We start from the raw sequence: 17,523 nt of genomic DNA, 5'->3' as shown, positions 1-17,523 counted from the left end.
CTTTCACATAGAAACCCGCCATAGAGTCTTTAGAGAGCCGCCCTTTCTTCGGCCCTAAAGGGGATGGAAAAAAAACAATCGAACATGGTACCCTGCTTGAAATGTAATGCTCTTTACAACAAAAATATCGGCGTGGCTAAATCTAGCTCCCTATATGCACCACGAGGCGAATGCGGGACCCCCTGCGGCCCAGAACGCGAATTTCGGTATTTTCTGTAAATACGGCAAATTGGACGGCCTTTTCTTCTTCGGAGAGTTAATTAATCGACTATAATTTATTTTTCCCAACTACATACATTCTTTATGAATGTTTGGTGGGTAGAACATGTCTACACCTACCTAGGTAGTACCCGTAGAACTAAAATACAGAGGGCTACCCCTTTCACATAGAAATCCGCCATAGAATCTTTAGAGAGCCGCCCTTTCTGTGGCCTTAAAGGGGCTGGAAAAAAAACAATCGAACATGGTACCCTGCTTGAAATGTAATGGTCTTTACAACAAAAATATCGGCGTGGCTCTACCTTGCTTCGTATAGGCATCTCGAGGCGAATGCGGGATCCGCTTCGGCCCAGAACGCGAATTTCGGTATTTTCGGTAAATACGGCATATTGGACGGCCTTTTCTTCTTCGGAGAGTTAATTAATCGACTATAATTTATTTTTCCCACCTACATACATTCTTAATGAATGTTTTGGTGGGTAGAACATTTCTACACCTACCTAGGTAGTCCCCATAGTAGTTTTTTTTTTTTTTTTTTTTTTTTTTTTTTTTTTACACTTTCCCAGTACTTAAAATAGTCTGAACTATCTACAGTAGAAAAGGTTTTTAAATATCCCAACTACAATAGGAGAAATATCAGTCAGGGTTTGGCGCAAGTTCTACGGTCGTTATAACGATCTAGTTTTCAATTACAAACGGTACTTTAGATAGTCCTTAGAGAGCCGCCCTTTCAGTTAAGAAAACGAAGATTCTGAATAATTTTCTTACCCCAGCGTTAGAAAGTGTAAAAAACGACGAAATATCAATCCCATATTGGGTACCTGTATAAGGGTACCTATATCTAACACATTAAAATAAACCTTCGAAATCTGCGGGAAACACCTCGCCGAATCTTTTTTCTAACCCTCGCCCGTTTTGGGGAGAAAAGACCATTTTCAATAGTGTAAATTGTAACTTAACGTTTAACATGGGATATATAGTAATGGTCTACCCCCTGGGGTTAGCATTTATAGTTTAATAGGATATTTCTTATTTAACCTGTTAATATCAAAGTATATGCACACTTACATAGCTTAAGAAATGAAAATTTGACCCTCAACAATCTATGCATATACTTTGATATTAACAGGTTGAATAAGAAATATCCTTTTAAAGTCTAAAAACTTTATTTTTCAAGCCATATGTTTTATTTACATATATTCTTTCTCGTCTTCATGAGGCAAAAAAAAAAAATGGTATAAAGAACATTGAAATATAATAATCAATAAAGAATTCAACCCCTAATAGCATTACAGTCATTTATCGAAAAAGGCTAATTTCAAATTACAGAAGGTTTGGGGCATAACCTTTTTTTTTTATCCATCCTACATTTATTTTAATTACATATTCTTTTTTGTCTTTTCGAGACGAAAAAGATGGTATAAAGCACACTTACATAGCTTAAGAAATGAAAATTTGACCCTAAAAAATCTATGCATACACTTTGATATTAACAGGTTGAATAAGAAATATCCTATTAAAGTCTAAAAACTTTATTTTTCAAGCCATATGTTTTATTTACATATATTCTTTCTCGTCTTAATGAGGCCAAAAAAAAAATGGTATAAAGAACATTGAAATATAATAATCAATAAAGAATTCAGCCCCTAATAGCATTACAGTTTTAAAATGAGCCATATTCGATAAATGACTGTAATGCTATTAGGGGCTGATTTCTTTATTTATTATTATATTTCAATGTTCTTTATACCATTTTTTTCGCCTCATTAAGACGAGAAGGAATATATGTAAATAAAACATATAGCTTGAAAAATAAAGTTTTTAGACTGTAATTCAACCTGTTAATATCAAAGTATATGCATAAATTTTTTAGGGTCAAATTTTCATTTCTTAAGCTATGTGAGTGTGCATATACTTTGTTATTAACAGCCTGAATAAGAAATATGACATGATTGCATTAAAGAAACATAAATTCTGCAATAAAAATTATTATGACTCTGTTAGTATAAACATGGCAGCCAAAGAGGGAGTGCGAAACAGGACAACATCTCATTTTTGGATGTTACGAGTACTTTCTTTCATTTTTTTAAGGAACTTTGACCGAAAACCATTAAGTATTCATTATACCTACTGTTCGCAACCCATAGTTTGTCGACAAAATAATTCGCAACTACAGACTACAGGGGACTCACTCTATATACAGGGGACTCACTCTCTATACAGTCTGTATATAGAGTGAGTCCCCTGTAGTCTATATATAGAGTGAGTCCCCTGTAGTCTGTATATAGAGTGAGTCCCCTGTAGTCTGTATATGGAGTGAATCCTTTGTAGTTTGTATATATAGAGTCCCCTGTAGTCTGTCAATAGAGAGTGAGTGCCCTGTAGTCTGTATATAGAGAGTGAGTCCCCTGTAGTCTGTGTATAGAGTGGGTGCCCTGTATATAGAGTGAGTCCCCTGTAGTCTATATATAGAGTGAGTCCCCTGTAGTCTGAATATAGATTGAGTTTTCTGTAGACTGTCTATAGAGTGAGTCCCCTGTAGTCTGTATATAGAGTGAATCCCTTGTAGTCTGTATACAGAGTGAGTCCCCTGTAGTCTGTATGTAGAGTGAGTCCCCTGTAGTCTGTATACAGAGCGAGTCCCCTGTAGTCTGTATATAGAGTGAATCCCCTGTAATCTGGATGTAGAGTGAGGTTGTAGTTTGTATATAGAGTGAGTATTTTCTACTGTAGATAGTTCGGACTATTTTAAGTACTGGAAAAGTGTTAAAAAAACGACTCGACCAACGACTCGACCAAACATAAAAAGTGTAAAAAACGACGAAAGTTGTAAAAAGTCACTTACGAACTAAGAATTTTTCCGGGCTCAAAACTTATCGATTTTTTTAAATGTTCTAACCCTTGGGACTAGCATTTGTAGTTGGGATGTTTAAAAACCTTGTCTACTGTATATAGAGCAAGTCCCCTGTATATAGAGTGAGTCCCTGTAGTCTGTGTATAGAGTGAGTTCCCTGTAGTCTGTATACAGAGTGAGTCCCCTGTAGTCTGTATGCAAAGTGAGTCCCCTGTAGTCTGTATGTAGAGTGAGTCCCCTGAAATCTGTATACAGAGTGAGTCCCCTGTATTCTGTATACAGAGTGAGTCCTCTGTAGTCTGTATATATAGTGAGCCCCCTGTAGTCTGTATATAGAGTGAATCCCTTGTAGTTTGTATACAGAGTGAGTCTCCTGTAGTCTGTATATAGATTGAGTCCCCTGTAGTCTGTATACAGAGTGAGTCCTCTGTAGTCTGTATATAGAGTGAGTCCCCTGTAGTCTGTATATGAAGTGTGTCCCCTGTAGTCTGTATACAGAATGAATCCCTTGTAGTCTGTATACAGAGTGAGTCCCCTGTAGTCTGTATATAGAGTGAGTCCCCTGTAGTCTGTATATAGAGTGAGTCCCCTGTAGTCTGTATGTAGAGTGAGTCCCCTGTATATAGAGTGAGTCTTTTCTACTGTAGATAATTCGGACTATTTTAAGTACTGGAAAAGTGTAAAAAACGACTTGACCAACGACTCGACCAAACATAAAAAGTGTAAAAAACGACGAATGTTGTAAAAAGTGACTTACGAACTAAGAATTTTTCCAGGCTAAAAAATTATCGATTTTTTTAACGTTCTACCCCTTGGGACTAGCATTTGTAGTTGGGATGTTTAAAACCCTTTTCTACTGTATATAGAGTAAGTCCCCTGTATAAAGAGTGAGTCCCTGTAGTCTGTGTATAAAGTGAGTTCCCTGTAGTCTGTATACAGAGTGAATCCCCTAAAGTCTGTATGCAGACTGAGTCCCCTGTAGTCTGTATGTAGAGTGAGTCCTCTGTAGTCTGTATACAGAGTGAGTCCCCTGTATTCTGTATACAGAGTGAGTCCTCTGTAGTCTGTATCTAGAGTTTATCCCTTGTAGTCTGTGTATAGAGTGAGTCCCCTGTAGTTTGTGTATAGAGTGAGTCCCCTGTAGTCTGTATACAGAGTGAGTCTCCTGTAGTCTGTATGCAGAGTGAGTCCCCTGTAGTCTATGTATAGAGTGAGTCCCCTGTAGTCTGTATACAGAGTGAGTCCCCTGTAGTCTGTATGAAGAGTGAGTCCCCTGTAGTCTGTATGTAAAGTGAGTCCCCTGAAGTCTGTATACAGAGTGAGTCCCCTGTATTATGTATACAGAGTGAGTCCCCTGTAGTCTGTATATAGAGTGAGTCCCCTGTAGTCTATATATACAGCGAGTCCCCTGTAGTCTATATATACAGTGAGTCCCCTGTAGTCTGTATATAGAGTAAGTCCCCTGTAGTCTGTATATGGAGTGAGTCCTTTGTAGTTTGTATATAGAGAGAGTCCCCTGTAGTCTGTCTATAGAGAGTGAGTGTCCTGTAGTCTGTATATAGAGAGCGAGTCCCCTGTAGTGTATGTATAGAGTGAGTCCCCTGTAGTCTATATATTGAGTGAGTCCCCTGTAGTCTGTATACAGAGTGAGTCCACTGGAGTCTGTATATAGAGTGCGTCCCCTGTAGTCTGTATATAGAGTGAGTCCCCTGTAGACTCTATATAGAATGAGTTCCCTGTATATAGAGTGAGTCCCCTGTATATAGAGTGAATCCCCTGTAGTCTGTATATACAGTAAGTCCACTGTATATACAGTGAGTCCCCTTTAGTCTGCATATAGAGTGAGTCCCCTGTAGACTGTATATAGAGTGAGTCCTCTGTAGTTTGTATATAGAGTGAGTCCTATGTAGTCTTTATATAGAGTGAGTCCTCTTTAGTCTGTATATAGAGTGAGCCCCCTGCAGTCTGTATATAGAGTGAATCCCCTGTAGACTGTATATAGAGTGAGTCCCCTGTAGTCTGTATATAGAGCGAGTCCCTTGTAGTCTGTGTATAGAGTGAGTCCCCTGTAGTCTATATATACAGTGAGTCCCCTGTAGTCTGTATATAGAGTGAGTCCCCTGTAGTCTGTATATGGAGTGAGTCCTTTTGTATTATGTATATAGAGAGAGTCCCCTGTAGTCTGTCTATAGAGATTGAGTGCCCTGTAGTCTGTATATAGAGAGTGAGTCCCCTGTATTGTATGTATAGAGTGAGTCCCCTGTAGTCTATATATAGAGCGAGTCTTATCGATTATCGACTTTTTTTTTAATGTTCTACCCCTTGGGACTAGCATTTGTAGTTGGGATGTTTAAAAACCTTTTCTACTGTATATAGAGTAAGTCCCCTGTATATAGAGTGAGTCCCCTGTAGTCTGTATGTAGAGGGCGTCCCCTGTAGTCTGTATATAGAGTGTGTCCCCTGTAGTCTGTATACAAAGTGACTCCCTTGTAGTCTGTATACAGAGTGAGTCCCCTGTATTCTGTATATAGAGTGAGTTCCCTGTAGTCTGTATATAGAGTGAGTCCCCTGTATACTGTATATAGAGAGAGTCCCCTGTATATAGAGTGAATCCCCTGTAGTCTGTATATAGAGTAAGTCCACTGTATATAGAGTGAGTCCCCTTTAGTCTGCATATAGAGTGAGTCCCCTGTAGACTGTATATAGAGTGAGTCCTCTGTGGTTTGTATATTGAGTGAGTCCTATGTATTCTGTATACAGAGTGAGTCCCCTGTAGTCTGTATATAGAGTGCGTCCCCTGTAGTCTGTATATAGAGTGAGTCCCCTGTAGTCTGTATGTAGAGTGAGTCCCTTGTAGTCTGTATACAGAGTGAGTCCCCTGTATTCTGTATACAGAGCGAGTCCTCTGTAGTCTGTATATAGAGTGAGTCCCCTGTAGTCTGTATATAGCGTGTGTCCCCTGTAGTCTGTATACAGAGTGAGTCCCTTGTAGTCTGTATACAGAGCGAGTCCCCTGTAGTCTCTATATACAGTGAGTCCCCTGTAGTATGTATATAGAGTGAGTCCCATGTAGTCTGTATGTAGAGTGAGTCCCCTGTATATAGAGTGAGTCTTTTTTATAAAAAGGTGTCACTCTGTGGAGTCTATAAGGGACACAGGCTCCTACAGATCGGTTGGTGTCCCTCGGATTATCCTTCGAGATATCAAAGATTTGTCGTATGTACAATCGTCAGATTGTCAGCTTTGGTACAGAAACCAAAATTCTTATACCCAAATTAAAGACTGTTGTGTTCCTTTAAGAGATATATTTGATAATTCCTTTTCAGACCTCATGTGTTCAACCTCAAAATGTTCTGCAACAAATTGCAAAACTTGTGATATACTGATCAGTAAAAATTCATTTAGTAGTAATTTAACTGGACGTAGTTTCTGTACCAAAACGTTTGATAATCTGACTTGTAAATCTTCTAACGTTGTCTACACCATTGAGTGTAACCTGTGTGGCTTAATTTATGTGAGAGAAACCAAGGGTTCACTTAATAAAAGAATATCGGGGCACAGATTTCAATAATGGTGGTAACCAACTTCTTTACAAACATTTTAATGCACCGGACCACTCCATCTTGTCCATGAGGGTAAGGATTTTAGAAAAAATTTACCATCACACAAACAATCCTACATTAAGCACCCCTTTTCGTAGACAACGAGAAGATCACTGGATCAGGACCCTAGGCACTGCATTTCCATATGGATGCAATGATAATGTATATGATGTGGGAAATTTGACTAGTCCACAAGGAAATAACGTTAATGTGATGGGACTCTTTCCCAATACCCAAAGACGAAAACGCAGTCACGGACATCGTTCATATAAAAGACCAAGTATAAATGATGTCACGTTTGATTCACTTTTGCCTCACGTCAACAGACAATTGGGTCCACATCATATTTGTACAAAACTTTACTCTATTCCATTGAGGGTTTTACATACGTTATTCGAAGAAGCTATGGCTAGTCCATACTTCGATTTTTCAACACCTGAATATAGACTTAACTCTATGATTATGGATGTTGCCTACCACAGGCTCTATAAACCAGCACGGACCCTGGATGATATTCCTTCCAAATCATGCCGTTAGTTCCTTAAGCTCAAATTTACAAACAAAGGAATAGATGCCGTCAACATAAGCAACATTCTTCGTCATAAAAGGGTTCAGTCGTGTATTCCAACTTATTTCAAGTTCAAGTCTACACCCTGTATTTCCTACAGCTATACTTCTACTATTACATCCAAACTTTTTAATTATAAACAAACTTTGCAGTGCTTAGATATAGACCATCTTATACGTAATCCACCAACATGTTCTTGTTATTCATCTTCTTTCAACTACAGTCCAGCTGGACATGTCATTACTGGTGATGTTAATATAGTTGAAAATGAGGACCTCAAATCACTTATTCTTAAAGGTCCTAAATACAGAGAACCTCGGTCTTTTAATTGGCGACAGAATTTAATCTCTATTATGAGTTCTGTCGAAGATTATGCCAGACGATGGGGTAAATATGAAAAACAAGAACTTGATACATTGTCAGAATGGGTTAAAAGCATAAGAGGGATATTAAAATCCCGCATTAGACACATGAAAACAAAAGTACGTACCATCTATCCTTCTGTGTTTAGTAAACCAGAAGTGATAAAAGAATTAGATAGGTTACATGAGGAATATGTTTTGGTTCCAGCTGACAAATCTAGTAACAACATTGTCTTTGTTTGTAAGGTTCATTATTACAACTGTATTTTAAACGAACTTGGCATTAATTCCACTTTTGGTAATCATACTTATACTCCAACTGCCCTTTCAAAAGACGAAATTCTTCAAAACCATGCTTCAGTTATAGACACATTTAATATTCCAGTCAATGGGTCGAATGAATATGAGTTACCGTACCTATACTGGATTCCTAAACTACATAAAAACCCTTACAAACAAAGATACATTGCTGGATCCAGTAAGTGCTCTACCAAGCCCCTATTTTTGCTCCTCACGAAAATGTTAACAGCTGTGAAGGAGAAACTTCAAACTTACTGTGCGACTACATATGCCAGAAGTGGTGTTAATCAAATGTGGATTCTAAAAAATTCTAAAGAACTTTTAGTAAACTTGAAATCACAGAATTTTTCCCAAATCAATAGCATTAAAACCTATGACTTTTCAACACTATACACGACCATTCCTCACGATAAATTAAAGACTAGACTTTTTGACATCATAGACAGTTGCTTCTTCAACAAAAACGGAAAACGGAAATATTCATATCTAGTGATCAGTCATTCAAAAACTTACTTTGTTAAACACCACTCTGATTCCACGCACAAGTACTCTGAAGTTGAAATAAAAAATATGCTAGAGTTCCTCATTGACAATATCTTCGTGGTCTTTGGTGATCAGGTCTTCCAACAGTCTGTTGGAATTCCCATGGGCACGAATTGTGCTCCTTTGTTAGCTGACCTGTTTTTATATTCATATGAAGCAGAATTTATTCAAAAACTTCTACGTGAGAAGAAAAAATCTCTCGCTGTGACCTTCAATTCGACTTTTAGATATATCGATGACGTTTTGTCTATTAACAATGATAACTTTCATTCATATGTCGATTTGATATATCCCTGTGAGCTGGAAATAAAGGACACCACAAAGTCGTCCACTTCTGCTTCATACTTAGATATTTTATTGAAAGTAGACATTAACGGCAAACTAACAACTCAACTGTATGACAAACGGGATGATTTCAGATTCTCCATCGTCAACTTCCCACATTCATGTAGCAATATTCCATTATCACCTGCATATGGTGTTTATATAGCTCAACTGATTCGATATGCAAGAGCTTGTTCTGGGTATAGTCAGTTTTTAAATCGAGGTAAGCTACTGACAAACAAGTTGATGGTACAGGGATTTCAACAGTCTCGATTGAAGTCAGCATTTCGCAAATTCTATGGTCGTTATAACGATCTAGTTCGTCAATACAATCTCGCATTGGGTCAAATGCTGTCTGACGTGTTTCATACCGATTGTTAAGCCGTTCTTGGCACACTGAATTTCACTGCGGATAACTCCGTTTACCTGATCAGGATATGGGGCTCACGGCGGGTGTGACCGGTCAACAGGGGATGCTTACTCCTCCTAGGCACCTGATCCCACCTCTGGTGTGTCCAGGGGTCCGTGTTTGCCCAACTATCTATTTTGTATTGCTTGTAGGAGTTATGAGATTGATCACTGTTCGTTATCTTCTCCTTGCATTGTAGATAGTTTGGACTATTTTAAGTACTGGAAAAGTGTAAAAAAAACGACTCGACCAACGACTCGACCAAACATAAAAAGTGTAAAAAACGACGAAAGTTGTAAAAAGTGACTTACGAACTAAGAATTTTTCCGGGCTCAAAAATTATCGATTAAGATATCTCTTATTCAACCTGTTAATATCAGTCCCCTGTAGTCTGTATATAGAATGAGCCCCCTGTAGTCTGTATATAGAGTGAATCCCCTGTAGTCTGTATATGGAGTGAGTCCTTTGTAGTTTGTAGAGTGGGTCCCCTGTAGTCTGTATACAGAGCGAGTCCCCTGTATTCTGTATACAGAGTGAGTCCTCTGTAGTTTGTATATAGAGTGAGTCCCCTGTAGTCTGTATATAGAGTTTGTCCCCTGTAGTCTGTATACAGAGTGAATCCCTTGTAGTCTGTATATAGAGTGAGTCCCCTGTAGTCTGTATGTAGAGTGAGTCCCCTGTATATAGAGTGAGTCTTTTCTACTGTAGATAGTTCAGACTATTTTAAGTACTGGAAAAGTGTAAAAAAACGACTCGACCAACAACTCGACCAAACATAAAAAGTGTAAAAAACGACGAAAGTTGTAAAAAGTGACTTACGAACTAAGAATTTATCCGGGCTCAAAAATTATCGATTTTTTTTAATCTTCTACCCCTTGGGACTAGCATTTGTAGTTGGGATGTTTAAAAACCTTTTCTACTGTATATAGAGTCCCCTGTATATAGAGTGAGCCCCCTGTAGTCTGTGTATAGAGTGAGTCCCCTGTAGTCGGTACACAGAGTGAGTCCCCTGTAGTCTGTATGCACAGTGAGTCCCCAGTAGTCTGTATGTAGAGTGAGTCCCCTGTAGTCTGTATACAGAGTGAGTCCCCTGTATTCTGTATACAGAGTGAGTCCTCTGTCGTCTGTATATAGATTGAGTCCCCTGCAGTCTGTATACAGAGTGAGTCCTCTGTAGTCTGTATATAGAGTGTGCCCCCTGTCGTCTGTATACAAAGTGAATCCCTTGTAGTCTGTATACAGAGTGAGTCCCCTGTAGTCTGTATATAGATTGAGTCCCCAGTAGTCTGTATATAGATTGAGTCCCCTGTAGTCTGTATATAGAGTGTGTCCCCTGTCGTCTGTATACAAAGTGAATCCCTTGTAGTCTGTATACAGAGTGAGTCCCCAGTAGTCTGTATATAGATTGAGTCCCCAGTAGTCTGTATGTAGAGTGAGTCCCCTGTAGTCTGAATACAGAGTGAGTCCCCTGTATTCTGTATACAGAGTGAGTCCTCTGTAGTCTGTATATAGATTGAGTCCCCTGCAGTCTGTATACAGAGTGAGTCCCCTGTAGTCTGTATATAGAGTGTGTCCCCTGTCGTCTGTATACAAAGTGAATCCCTTGTAGTCTGTATACAGAGTGAGTCCCCTGTAGTCTGTATATAGATTGAGTCCCCTGCAGTCTGTATACAGAGTGAGTCCTCTGTAGTCTGTATATAGAGTGAGTCCCCTGTAGTCTGTATATGGAGTGTGTCCCCTGTAGTCTGTATACAGAGTGAATCCCTTGTAGTCTGTATACAGAGTGAGTCCCCTGTAGTCTGTATATAGAGTGAGTCCCCTCTAGTCTGTATATAGAGTGAGTCCCCTGTAGTCTGTATGTAGAGTGAATCCCCTGTATATAGAGTGAGTCTTTTCTACTGTAGATAGTTCGGACTATTGTAAGTACTGGAAAAGTCTATAAAAAAAAACGACTCGACCAAACATAAAAAGTGTAAAAAACGACGAAAGTTGTAAAAAGTGACTTACGAACTAAGAATTTTTCCGGGCTCAAAACTTATCGATTATTTTTAATGTTCTACCCCTTGGGACTAGCATTTGTAGTAAAATAAATGTAGGATGGATAATGAAAATGTTATGCCCCAAACCTTTTATAATTTGAAATGAGCCATTTTCGATAAATGACTGTAATGCTATTAGGGGCTGATTTCTTTTTTGATTATTATATTTCAATGTTCTTTATACCATTTTTTTCCGCCTCATTAAGACGAGAAAGAATATAGGTAAATAAAACATATAGCTTGAAAAATAAAGTGTTTAGACTGTAAAAGGATTTTTCTTATTCAACCTGTTAATATCAAAGTATATGCATAGATTGTTGAGGGTCAAATTTTCATTTCTTAAGCTATGTAAGTGTGCATATACTTTGATATTAACAGGTTAAATAAGAAATATCCTATTAAACTATAAATGCTAACCCCAGGGGGTAGACCATTACTATATATATAAACGTTAAGTTACAATTTACACTATTGAAAATGGTCTTTTCTCCCCAAAACGGGCGAGGGTTAGAAAAAAGATTCGGCGAAGTGTTTCCCGCAGATTTCATCCGAAGGTTTATTTTAATGTGTTAGATATAGGTACCCTTATACAGGTACCCAATATGGGATTGATATTTCGTCGTTTTTTTACACTTTCTAACGCTGGGGTAAGAAAATTATTCAGAATCTTCGTTTTCTTAACTGAAAGGGCGGCTCTCTAAGGACTATCTAAAGTACCGTTTGTAATTGAAAACTAGATCGTTATAACGACCGTAGAACTTGCGCCAAACCCTGACTGATATTTCCCCTATTGTAGTTGGGATATTTAAAAACCTTTTCTACTGTAGATAGTTCAGACTATTTTAAGTACTGGGAAAGTGTAAAAAAAAAAAAAAAAAAAAAAAAAAAAAAAAAAAAAAACTACTATGGAGACTACCTAGGTAGGTGTAAACATGTTCTACCCACCAAAACATTCATTAAGAATGTATGTAGGTGGGAAAAATAAATTATAGTCGATTAATTAACTCTCCGAAGAAGAAAAGGCCGTCCAATATGCCGTATTTACCGAAAATACGGAAATTCGCGTTCTGGGCCGAAGCGGATCCCGCATTCGCCTCGAGGTGCCTATACGAAGCAAGGTAGAGCCACGCCGATATTTTTGTTGTAAAGACCATTACATTTCAAGCAGGGTACCATGTTCGATTGGGGTTTTTTTTCATCCCCTTTAGGGCCACAGAAAGGGCGGCTCTCTAAAGATTCTATGGCGGATTTCTATGTGAAAGGGGTAGCCCTCTGTATTTTAGTTCTACGGGGACTACCTAGGTAGGTATAGACATGTTCTACCCACCAAAACATTCATAAAGAGTGTATGTAGTTGGGAAAAATAAATTATAGTCGATTAATTAACTCTCCGAAGAAAAAAAGGCCGTCCAATTTGCCGTATTTACAGAAAATACCGAAATTCGCGTTCTGGGCCGCAGGGGGTCCCGCATTCGCCTCGTGGTGCATATAGGGAGCTAGATTTAGCCACGCCGATATTTTTGTTGTAAAGAGCATTACATTTCAAGCAGGGTACCATGTTCGATTGTTTTTTTTTTTCAGCTCCTTTAGGGCCAAAGAAAGGGCGGCTCTCTAAAGACTCTATGGCGGATTTCTATGTGAAAGGGTTAGCCCTCTGTATTTTAGCTCTACGGGGACTACCTAGGTAGGTGTAGACATGTTCTACCCACCAAAACATTCATAAAGAATGTATGTAGGTGGGAAAAATAAATTATAGTCGATTAATTAACTCTCCGAAGAAGAAAAGGCCCTCCAATTTGCCGTATTTACCGAAAATACCGAAATTCGCGTTCTGGGCCGCAGCGGGTCCCCCATTGAAAATGTTATGCCCCAAGCCTTCTATAATTTGAACTGAGCCATTTTCGATAAATGACTGTAATGCTATTAGGGGCTGATTTCTTTTTTGATTATTATATTTCAATGTTCTTTATACCATTTCTTTTCTCCTCATTAAGGCGAGAAAGAATATAGGTAAATAAAACACATAGCTTGAAAAATAAAGTTTTTAGACTTTAATAAGACATTTCTTATTCAATTTGTTATTATCAAAGTATATGCATAGCTTCTTGAGGGTCAAATTTTCATTTCTTAAGCTATGTGAGTGTGATTTATACCATCCTTTTCGTCTCGAACAGACAAAAAAGAATATGTAATTAAAATAAATGTAGGATGGATAAAAAAAAAGGTTATGCCCCAAACCTTCTGTAATTTGAAATTAGCCTTTTTCGATAAATGACTGTAATGCTATTAGGGGCTGATTTCTTTATTTATTATTATATTTCAATGTTCTTTATACCATTTTTTTTGCCTCATTAAGACGAGAAAGAATATATGTAAACAACACATATAGCTTGAAAAATAAAGTTTTTAGACTTTAATAGGATATTTCTTATTCAACCTGTTAATATCAAAGTGTATGCATAGATTTTTGATGGTCAAATTTTCATTTCTTAAGCTATGTAAGTGTACTTTATACCATTTTTTTCGTCTTGAAAAGACAACAAAGAATATGTAATTAAAATAAATGTAGGATGGATAATAAAAGTGTTATGCCCCAAACCTTCTGTAATTTGAAATTAGCCTTTTTCAATAAATGACTGTAATGCTATTAGGGGCTGAATTCTTTATTGATTATTATATTTCAATCTTCTTTATACCATTTTTTTTTTTGACTCATTAAATTAAAACAATAAATAGACTTATATTTAAGTTCCTATGGAATAAAACAGATCGTATAAAACGAAATACTTTAATACGTAGCATTAATGAAGGAGGTATTGGTGTGATAGACGTTGAGTCAAAATTAATGTCAATAAAAGCATCTTGGGTTGAAAAATTACTAAATTCAAAGGGAAAATTAAAGTCATATGTAGAATCCTTATGTCTGAAAAATAATATTTACTTTAAATATATTCTAATTACCAATGAAACAGATTTGAAAAATTATGGCTTAATCAAAAACTTTCCAATTTTCTATCAACAAATTTTTATATGTTACAATAAATGTAAACAGAGACAAATGCATTTATCAGCTACAGAATTCTTACAACAACCAATATGGAATAATAAATTATTCACATATAAAGGTAAGACACTATATTTCCCTGATTGGATTAAAAGTAATCTGCTCTATGTCAAAGATATATGTGACTCAAGTGGTCTAAAACCTGCTAAATGGTTTCTTGATAATTTAAAATACAAAAGTAATTGGATTTGCCAATATAAGATTTTATATTCAGTCTTTAGAGAATTTATAAACAAATATGATCTTTCAATTGTTCCATTTATCACAAACTCTTCAATAATCCCTCGCTTTCAGTACGGTAACAAACTATTAAACTTAAGCAAAGGTATTTCAAAAAAAATTTACAAAATTTTATGCAATAAAAAATCACGTACACCTATTTATCAGTCATTCTATGAAAGAGAATTTCATATTCAGTGTAAATCATCATGGGTAAAAATATATAGACATAAAATTGCAAATATTTTTGATAAAAAGGTTGCAGAGTTCAACTATAAACTTCTGAACAACTTGCTCAGCAATAATTTATTCTTAAGTAAATGCTGCCAAGATATAAGCAGTAAATGCAACTCATGTCCAAATGAAACAGAAAATTGTAAACATTTAATATTTGATTGTTCAAATGTCAAAGATATTTGGAATTTGATAAGTTCCTCATTAAAATTTGAAATTAGCTGGAAACATATTGTTATTGGCTTCTATCAGGAAACAAATGACAAAATATCAGTTCTTAATATTTTAATTTTTTTCATTGCTTATCGTATATACAAATTCAAAATGTTATGTAGACTCAAGAGCAAAAATGAAACACAAGAAAGAGTTAAACAACAAATAAAATATGAATTGCTAACATATCATAACGTACTTAAGAAATGTAACACTCATAACTCGAATTATATAGACATTATATTAGGAATTTCGGATAAACTTTAATAAAATTAAATCAATGTGTGAGACATTATCAGTATTGTAACATACTTTTAATTAATATACATATATTTCTTACTATTCATATGTCTGTATTTATTTGTAATCGATATGTTCACGTACAACATGTATTTAATTATGTAAATGTAGTTTTACGTATGATATAAATCCACCTCTACTGGGAGAAAATGGTCTCCCGGCTAGGCTGCCCTAGGGTCATCTCTGGACTCTAGTTTGTGTGTGTGTGGACCCTGAGGCAACATGAGTGGTATTATGTTTTAAGAAAATCCCTAGCTTTATTATATTTAACATTATGGTTGTAATTTACTAACTCATTGTTACATTGATCATCATACAATATGAATACTGTATAACCTATATATTTAAATGTCAACTATGACAATATTACTCTGACATGCAATGAAATTTATGTATTCAATGAATGTACATCTAAATTAGTTAATATGTACCCTGCGTGGTACTTTAGTAAAAACTTTGTTATATATTGAGGGAGCTTAGTCAGGGCCCCATCCCTGGCAGCTGCCCTATTATATTAGTTAGTTATTTTAAAATTGTTATAGAGTAGGCTCTGGGAAATAAATGAATAATATATATATTAAAAAAAATAAATATTTCAATCTTCTCTATACCATTTTTTTTCCTTTTTTTTTTTTTTTTTGACTCATTAAGACGAGAAAGAATATATGTAAATAAAACATAGGGCTTGAAAAATAAAGTTTTTAGACTTTAAAAGGATATTTCTTATTCAACCAGTTAATATCAAAGTATATGCATAGATTTTTGAGAGTCAAATTTTCATTTCTTAAGCTATGTAAGTGTGCTTTATACCATCTTTTTTGTCTCGAAAAGACGAAAAAGAATATGTAATTACTATAAATGGGGTACCTGTAAAGTGCGAAACGAAATCGAAACGAAACGAAACGAAATCAACCGAAACGAAACGAAATCTACCGAAACGAAACGAAACATACTGAAACGAAACGAAACCCACCGAAACGAAACGAAACCCACCGAAACGAAACGAAACAGATTGTATAACCGAACTCTTTTAATTATAATAATTAAAAATGGTATCTTAGGCCCCTGTGAAAGTTACCACATATAAATAAAATTCGCCTCCCCTTTGATGTAGGCTTTCGGCTTGACTGTTACAAAGTTTTAAAAGCTGGAAAGGGGGGAGTAAGCACAAAGTACATATCCGTAGTTGATTAAATGCCATGCACAATTAGTTTCGGATCCATAAATTTCAGAACCGAGGGTTACAGTCTCAGAGATCTGGGGAAACACACTATACGAGGGGTGGGATCGTCGACGTTGGATCCGCCTTTGGGCATAGATACATTGTTTGAAGGAGCTGGTGTCTGAGAAAATTGAAAGCAGGAAGAGCTCTTAACCTCTTATTTTATCTCTAACTGCTGAGGTGCGAGTACTTTCAATAATGGAAAAACTCTATACATTTTGGGTGTTGCTAATACGGGGAATTGAAAACGGGACGGAAAACGGAATTTTTTTAATGCAATAATATTAGGAGGAGGTCGGCATTTTGTAAACTGAAAAGGCTTATGAACAAGGGAATTTTAAACAGAAATCACAAAGAGAACGGGAGGACATATTCAGAATCCACCGTTTGATATACTACATACAAATACACAATATCCACATGTATACATATATTTGTCTTTAGAGCAAAAAATACTGAAACATGTATTCATACCCAAAAGCGGATCCAACGCCGACGACCCCATCCCTCGTTTAGTGTGTTTCCCCAGACTTCTGACCTGTGAGACTGTAACCTTCCGTTCTGAAATCTATGGATCCGAAGCTAATTGTACATGGTATCTATGTACTTTGTGCTTACCCCCCCCCCCCCCCCTTCCAACTTTTAAAACTTTGTATCAGTCAAGTCGAAAGCCAACATCAAAGGGGAGGCGAATTTTATTTATATGAGGCGAATTTTATTTATATGTGTAAACTTTAACAGGGGCTTAAGATACCATTTTTAATTATTACAATTAAAAGAGTTCGATTATACAATCTGTTTCGTTTCGTTTCGGTAGGTTTCGTTTCGGTGGGTTTCGTTTCGTTTCGGCAGATTTCGTTTCGTTTCGGCAGATTTCGTTTCGTTTCGTTTCGATTTCGTTTCGCACTTTACAGGTACCCCTATAAATGTAGGATGGATAATAAAAATGTTATGCCCCAAACCTTCTATAATTTGAAATGAGCCTTTTTCGATAAATGACTGTAGTGCGATTAGGGGCTGAATTCTTTATTGATTATTATATTTCAATCTT

Source organism: Ostrea edulis, chromosome 4, assembly GCF_947568905.1.
Source record: "Ostrea edulis chromosome 4, xbOstEdul1.1, whole genome shotgun sequence".
NCBI classification, from domain to species: Eukaryota; Metazoa; Mollusca; class Bivalvia; order Ostreida; family Ostreidae; genus Ostrea; species Ostrea edulis.
This window is presented reverse-complemented; position numbering follows the sequence as displayed.